At 46.9% G+C, this 8256-nt stretch overlaps 1 protein-coding gene across 1 annotated transcript in view; it reads left to right on the forward strand.

Annotated features, from left to right (window-relative positions):
• Nucleotides 1–7332: 7332 nt before the first annotated feature.
• IZUMO1R (IZUMO1 receptor, JUNO) overlaps nt 7333–8256 on the forward strand; it is a 4983-nt gene continuing 4059 nt past the window's right edge. Inside the window, exon 1 of the mRNA XM_004709078.2 lies at nt 7333–7351. The gene's annotated coding sequence lies outside the window, so the exon portion shown is untranslated. The remainder of the gene's footprint in view (nt 7352–8256) is intronic.

Raw genomic sequence — 8256 nt, forward strand, 5'->3', positions numbered from 1 at the left:
AAGAGGAGGATGTCACTACTACCCTGTAGCCCAAAGCCAGAGCTCAGACTAGACAGGAGACACCACCCCCTCTCCACAACCAGGTGGCAACAAACCAGCCTGTTCCTTTCCCGGCATCCCCTCAGCACACTGCGTGCTCTTGAACCTCTTCACTGGGCCATGTAAGTGTTCTGTTTTTTGTTTTGTAAGAATAAAATTGTTTTTGATCCACTGCTTCAAATGGCTTCATCCACAGCCAGCTTCGATTCGTCAGCTCTCAGAGAGCAAACAGATTGCTCTGGATATTCAATCACAATAAGGCAAAAATGAGTTCTCCTCGAGGGCCATAAACTGCCTCTCTGAGGAGCAGATGTGGGTCTGATGCTCTCTGGGAGGGAGCCCTGGCAATTCCTTCCTGCTTCTCCCCCTCCCTCTACTACCGGCACCTGTGCTTGCTGCCATTTGCGTTTTTCCTACTGCCTTTTCTGGAGACCATCAGCAAATCCTTCTTCATCCTTCTTCCTCCACATGGCGCCTCCTTCAACATTTTATGAGAGGAGCAGTTTCCCATTTCAATAATGACTTTAGGGATTCACCCCTGGATTTTTGTCCCTGCCACAAACACAGCCACCTGCAACCAAACATCAACCCTAAACTATTGAACTTCTTCAAGCCTTGGAACTTCTTGAATATTTATGAGAATTGAAGAGAACTGGTGTCAAGCCCTGCCAAGCAGACACCGATATGAAGAGACTCGTGGGTCAAAAACCCCACCACCGCTGGCACCCGATCCCGAGGAGGGGGCTGCCAGCTCTGCTTAAACAGGGCTGTGGAAGGAGAAGGAGTCCTAGTGGTGTCTTGGGTTGTGAACTGGGCTTCCAACCACAAGGTCAGTAGTTTGAAACCACCAGGCACTCTATAGGAGAAAGATGAGGCTCTTTACTCCTGGAAAGATTTTACAGTCTTGGAAACCCACTGGGGCAGTCCTACTCTGCCCATCAGGGTTGCTGTGCATTAGAAATGCTGGCAGAATTATACATTCTGGGATAGTAACCATTCGTTGGTGAATAAAGCCAATACTGCTGTAGTTGGTGTTCAGTGTCATTGAGTCAGTTGTGACTCAGGGTGACCTTATGCACAACAGACGGAAACACTGCCTGGTCTTGTCCATCCTCGCAATCATGCTTATGCAGACGCTGTGTCAATCCCTCTTGTTGAGGGCCTTCCTCTTTTGGAAGCATAGATGTCCTTCTCTGGGGACTGGGCTCCCCTGACATCATGTCCAAAGTATGACCAAGTCTCCTCATCCTTGCCTCTAAGGAGCACGTGGCCATACTTCTTCCAAGACAGATGTCCTTTTAGCAGTCTATGCGACTTTCAATAGTCGTCTCCAGCAGCACAATTCAAAGGCATCTACTCTTCTTCACTCTTCCTTATTCAATGCTCAACTTTCACATGCATGTGATGCAATAGAAAATACAACAGATGCAGATAGCACCTGTGCTGAGAGGCATCTCCTCCCCAATGCCCCAATATGCTTTTAAGACCCACAGAGGGGTGGGGGAAGAAAAACGAAGGCAATGGGGCACTAACCAACCCAAGAGAGGGTATTGTTTATATCTCCATAGGAAAGGGAGAGCAAGAGTAGACCTCATTCCGGTGTGCCAATCCTTGAGGGTGATGTTCCTGCTCAGAGCAGCTCATTCCCAGAGATGAGGGCAGGGCCAGCCTCAGCCCAAGATGTGCTGTCCTCTCCCTAGATACAGTGCTGAAGAGTGCAGCCCTGAAGCTACAGCTTCGGGAGAGACCTGCCCACCTGGGGACAAATCCACGGGGGAGTGCAGCAGACCAGTGATGCGAGTGCAACCACAAAGTCCTCGAGGAACCCCGATTGTAGACTTCTGACTCGAGGGGCAGCACTTGGCGCCCCACCAGAACTGGTTGGGGGTTACGCACACTGAACATCTGAGGCATAAAGGGGAGTGGGGAACTAGACCCCTCCAAACTGCCCTGTGGGAACAGCAACACGGACTTACAGGAAACTTGCCTTTCAGACGCAAATGAAGCTTTATGTCATGATCCCTGTTAGACTGGTGGCTATGTGCATGTTGTTGGATTTTATTTTAATCTTTTACTTTATTATAATTTATGCATTTGGGTATTTATCTATAGAAGAAATACTGGATAGTCAGTCTTATGGAGACAGTGATCAACCGGACTGATGGTTCCTGGGGGGAATGGGAGGGGAGGAGGGGAAAGGAGGGAAGTGGGAAGCCAATAGTGATGGGTACAGGGGAATAGTAAGTGTTCTGAAATGGACCGGAAGGAGGGTGTAACTTTTCTGGTCATGTTTGATTAATCAAATTGTATCTGAGAGGAATTACTGGCAGGTGATCGACAGGCAAACATAATAATAATGGGATAGGAGGGGGGAAAAACCACATATATATGAAAATGTGTGTATTTGTTTATATATGTAAATACAAGAAGGAAGCAGATGGACTTTGGGCTTCTGCTTAAATCTTACCTCAGTAGAAGAACAGTTTGTTCTAATAATGTGGCAATGTATGCTACCCACGTTCCTGGCATGATCGCTGAAGACAAAATGGTGCATGAGCAAATGTGGTGAAGACAGCTGATGGTGCCTGGCTATCAAAAGATATAGCATCTGAGGTCTTAAAGACTTGTAGTTAACCAAGCAGCCATCTAGCAGGGAAGCAACAAAGCCCACATGGAAGAAGCACACCAGTCTGTGTGATCATGAGGTGTTGATGGGAAGAGGTATCAGAAGTTCAAAAACATGCAACCAAATTGATATGAAAGGGAGTGGATGTAGTGGAAGCCAGCAAGACAATTGGACAGTTCCTCTTAAGGGACTAAGGCCTGAAGAGCCTCACAGAATGAAGGATAAATCCAGCGTGTGGTATGGCACTGATAAACCACATACCTATCCTCTAGTTCTTTAAGATTACCACCCCTTACTATTAAGGCCCTTATGTGAAATACCTAATTAATCATGCTAGATTTGCATAAGTTCATTTGTACATTCAAGATCACTCAGTACATGGTAGTCAAGATAGATGAGCCCTCAGAGACAGTGACAGAATTAAGGGTTCCCTGAGGATATGGGAAATGAGAGGCAGGGGGTGTTGCAGGAGGGAGTTGATCGCATTGATGATTATATAAACCCACCCAGAACTGCATGGGAAGTGAAGAGATATATTGGAATGAGTAAGATATGTCAATAAAATATTATTTAATTGAAAAGAAGAATACTACTTATTTTGTGCTATGAAACCAGAATAAATGTGTTAATAAATATTACCCAAAAAAATACTATAGCCTGGGTCAGGTGTACCTTAGTCCTCAAAGTAACATCCTTGCTTTTCAACATGTTGAAGAGGTCTTGTGCACCAGATTGACCCAATGCAACATGTTTTTTGAGCTCTTGACAGCTGCTTCCGTGAGCATTGATTGTGGATCCAAGCAAGACAAAATCTTTGACGCCTTCAATCTTTTCTCCAGTGAGCATGATGTTAGGGATGGTCCAGCTGTGGGGATTTGGGTCTTGCTGACATTGAGTCATAAACCATACTGAAGGCTGGGATTCCTGATCTTCATCAGCAAATGCTCACTTTCAGCAAGCAAGGTATGTCATCTGGATCTGGAAGGTTGTTAATAAACCTTTCTCCAATCCTGGTGCTGCATTCTTCTTCATAAAAACCAGCTTCTCAGATTATTTGCTTAGCTTATAAAGTGAAAGGATACCACCCTGAAACACATCTTTCCTGATTTTAAAACATATTATCTTGTTTCTTTGCACAACTGACTCTTGGTCCATGTACCAGCTCAGCGTGAGCACAAGGAAGTGTTTTGGAATTCCATTCTTCTCAAGGCTATCCATAGTTTGTTAGGATCTGCACAATTGAATGACTTGGTGTAGTCAAAAAAACAGAAGTAAACTTTTTCTTTTTTTGTATTCTGTTTTGAGCCAAGAGCCTTCTGACATCAGCAATGATATTCTTTGTTCCAGGTCCTCTTCCGAATCTGGCCCGAGCCCCTGGCAGCTCCCTGTAAATGTACCACTGCAACCATTGTTGGGTGATCCTCAGCAAAATTTCACTTGCATGTGATATCAGTAATGTTGTTCTATAATCTGAGCATTCTGTTGGGGCACCTTTCTTTTCAAAGAGTACAAATATGCATCTCTTCCAGTCAATTGGCCAAATCACTGTCTTCCAAATTTCCTGACACAGACTAGTGTTGCTTCTAGAGTTTCATCGGCTTGTTGAAATATTTCAGTAGGGATTCCATCAATTCTTGAAGTCTTGTCCTTGGCTGATGCTTGAACTGCTTCCTTCAGCACCATTGGTTCTTGCTCATATGTTACCTCCTGAACTGGTAGAATGCCAACTCATTCTTTTTGGTACAGTGACTGTGTGTTCATTGTTTTCATCTTCTTTTAATATTTTCTGCACCATTAAATATTTTGTCCAGAGAATCATTCAGCATTGCAACTTGAGGCTGGAATATTTTTCTTGGGCCCTTTCAGTTTAAGATGTGCTGAGTGTATTCTTCCTTTTTGCTTTCTAAATCTAGGTCTCTGTACCTTTCATTACACTGTTTGAGTTTGTCTTCTCAAGCTTCCTTTTGAAATTTTCTGTTCGGCTCTGTGACGGAATCATTTCTTCCATTTGCCTTAGCTACTCTTACAATCAAGGGAAAGTTTCAGAGTCTCTTCACATACCCACTTTGATCTTTCTTTCCTGTTTTTTTTAAATGACCTTTTGCTTTCTTCATAAATAAAGGTCTTGATGTCATCCCACAACTCACCAGTCCTTCTGTCATTAGTGTTCAGTGCAGGAAATCTGTTCTTGAGATGTTCTTAAAATTCAGGTTGCAGTTCGGTTCTCATGGGCTTGTCTGTCAGTTTGTCCTACTGTGGTAGCTTGTGTGTTGCTGGGAGGCTGGAAGCTTTGTCACTGGTGTTTCAGATGCCAGATGGGTCACCCAAAGTGAGCAGGTTTCAGTGCCACTTCAAGACTAAGATCAGACTGTGAAGAAGGAATCGGCTGCCCCCTTCGGAGAAAGTAGCACTGAAAACCTTATGCACATTATAAAGCCAATACTCACCCCCAGTATAAACACAATTTGATTATGACAATAAACTTAAACAAATAAGCAGCAGCAGCTTCATCAGACAGCCTCTACTTCTCCATCAGCTGGTCTTTAAGAGCATGAAAGATGGAGTTTTATATTTGTACTTGAGTTCATAAAGCATTAGTGGTTTAGTGGTAGAATCCTCACTTTCCAATGTGCCCACTTTCCCTCTGTTGGCGGAGCCTTGCATGTTGCTAGGCTGCTAACCAGGTTTCCGCAGAGACTCGCGGTCAATCAGAACTAGGAAGAAAGGTCTGATGATCTATTTCCCAAAGTCAGTGAGTAAAAACTGGATGGATTACAATGGTCCAATCCCTGCCCACTTATCAGGATGATGTGAGGCCCGATACGATTTCATTCTCTTGTACATGGGGCTGCCATGAGCTGGCAGCTGCCAACACCACCACCTGATCCCAGAACCTAGCTTCACCTGATCCAGAACCTAACTTCTGGCTGAGCCTCCATCCCCTGACAGTTAAAGCAGGGAAGCTGATCGTTCTAAGGTGGTTGTGAGGAATAAGTTAGCGAGGCTGTGTATAAAGAATACCAGCCCCCTGTCTGCCTGTTAAGTATCAGGACAGCCAAATTCACTGCCCTCGAATGGATTCCAACTCATAGCACCCCTACCTGTATAGGGTTTCCAAGGCTCTAAACCTTTACAGGAGCAGACAGCCTCACCTTCCTCCCAGTGAGTGACTGGTGGGTTTGAACCACCAATCTTGGGGTTAGCAATCCAACACTTACCTGATGATGCCACCAGGTCTCCTACTCAGTACACTCACATGTGATGATGCATGCCTGGAAACTCACTTAGTACATGTCTCGCGCCTCAACTGTGCAGCTGAACAACACAAGGCGTTTGTTTTCCTCTGTTAAAAAGTGCTTTTCATGTCCTGCTTTTATTTCCTATGTATAATCAGTGGAACTCCAGTGGATTCGGCTGTTTCCACTTTGGAGAAGACAGGTGCTGCAAGACATGAGCACAGCAGGGACTGCTTTTCCAGGGTCGTCATGATTTGGGGGACCCTATTCCGGATCCCTTCCAGGCTATCCAGCCCCTCCTTGGTGGAGAAGGCCATTTTCCTGCTGCTGCTGCTGAGGATATGTAGCGTGATGACGTGTGGGATATTTCACAGGAAGCATTCCTGCCCTTGAAGTGTCCTGTGTTGTTGTGTGCTTCCTGGTGCTGTGGGGTGTGCTCTCCTGCAGAAACCGCTGCTCCTGTGAGCCAAGGTGGGTGTTGTGACTCAACCCCCTGTGTGGTCTCTCCCAGGTAACCAAGATGCTGCCAGAGGAAGCATGCAGGGCAGAAAGAGAGACTCCGGAGAAAACAGAAACCGGAAGTCATACTGAGTCCTGGCTCTGTCTCAGGGCATGTGCAGTCCTTTTCATGCACCAAGGGCACTGGGGACACAACGGTCAAGCACTTGGCTGCTCACTGAAAGGTTGGTGGCAGTTGGAAACCACCCAGGGGGAGAAAGATTTGATGATGGGCTCCCAGAAAGAAGACTCTAGGGTAAGGTGACCAGATTTTAACATTGGTAAAGCAGGACAAAAGCGGGACACCATTGATAAAACTCATATCCTGGCGAAATAGCCACATAACAGCCGAAAACTGTATACCCTAGCTTATCGTGCATTCTTTCCCAAAATCGGGACTTTTAAAAAATTCTGTGGGACATGGGGAAAATTGTTAAAAATCGGGACTGTCCCGCCAAAAGCGGGACGTCTGGTCCCCTTACTCTAGGAGGGTAGTTCCATTCTGTTGCACGGAGCCACTGTGAGTGGAAGTCGTCTCTTTGAATAACAACTCCAAGTTCTTCTTCCCTACAACCCCACTATACGAATCCTCTTTGCAAATGGGCAAACTGTTGCCTGGCGAGGTTAAGTCGGGTTTCCCACGGTCATCTAACTAGTGAGAAGCAGCGCTGAAAGCGGAGATTTGAACCCCTGGGGGTGGGGCGGTCTCGGTTTCTTGAGGAAGTAAATTTGCTGAGAACCCACTGTCCTGCCTACAGGAAGGCTACCTCCGTGGGAGAGACAGGTGCAGTTTCACAGAGCTCCCTAGACTCTTCGCTCCACCTGGGCCCAGCTGAAACAGGTTTGCCCAATGACACAGGTTCGGGTCATAAATGGGCAGACCAGGGACAGTCTTCTCAGCCTCTCAGTCTCTGGAGGTCGGAGGGCGCCGGGAAGCACTCCTGCTACAGAAGTGAGTACCAAGGGCGGGCGGGTGGGCATGTGGTCTTCACTGATGTCCTCTCTTGCTACTCTCCATTGCCATGGCTGCCCAGAGCTCACGGATGAAGCTCATGATTAAAAGGTTTGTTAGTGAAGTTAAGTTGCAACGTCAGTGAGAAATGCTCAGGAGAGTTGTTTATCAGGATATGTGACAAAAGAACATGTTGCACGTTCTTGCGGGTCTGCTAATAAATCCCCAAAGAACATACCACCCTCCTGTAAGCCTCAGCCTGAGGGCATTCAACTCACACTCCCCGGGTCAGCTAGCCCAGCTTCCCCAATCCATGCCCCAAGCACGGGAGGGAAGGTCATCACTCGGCTCCGTGCTCTGGCTCCTGGTTCTGCTGTGGCTTCTCGGATGGTACGGTTGTCTTCTGGAGGATTCTTGGTCCGGAGGACACACCCCATTCCTGGCTCTTACTGGTAATCCCTCCTCTTGTTCTCAGAGGGCTCCTTTTAGACACAGCAGGATGACCCTTGGGGGTGGGGGAGGGGATCGGTTCACAATTACTCACAGGTGAATCCTCTCATTTTCTTCCCCCTCCTTCTTCGCAGACCAGTGTGGGAAAAGGTCTTGGGGGTGATGTAGACTGGCTAGAAAGCTTCATGGAAAAAACAACACCACCCTGTTCCTGCAGAGAGAACAGCGAGAGGAGTGTCTTGGGACCCATGCCTGACAGACCTGACTCTAAAAATACTCAGGGAGGGTCGATGCCCTCGTAACTGGTGCTGTAGAGAGAGGGCTCTGAGAATGTGCTCTGAAGGTGGGGCCTCGGGTCTAGAAAAGCCAAGGCTGGGCACAGGGTATCCGTGTCACTGTGCTGGGACTGAGGCGGTCCCAGGCCTGGGGGGACGGAGAGAGAGCCGTGGACCCAC

This window comes from Echinops telfairi, unplaced genomic scaffold (assembly GCF_000313985.2).
Source record: "Echinops telfairi isolate 266 unplaced genomic scaffold, ASM31398v2 ScPeMD7_7421;HRSCAF=8459, whole genome shotgun sequence".
In the NCBI taxonomy this organism is placed as follows: domain Eukaryota; kingdom Metazoa; phylum Chordata; class Mammalia; order Afrosoricida; family Tenrecidae; genus Echinops; species Echinops telfairi.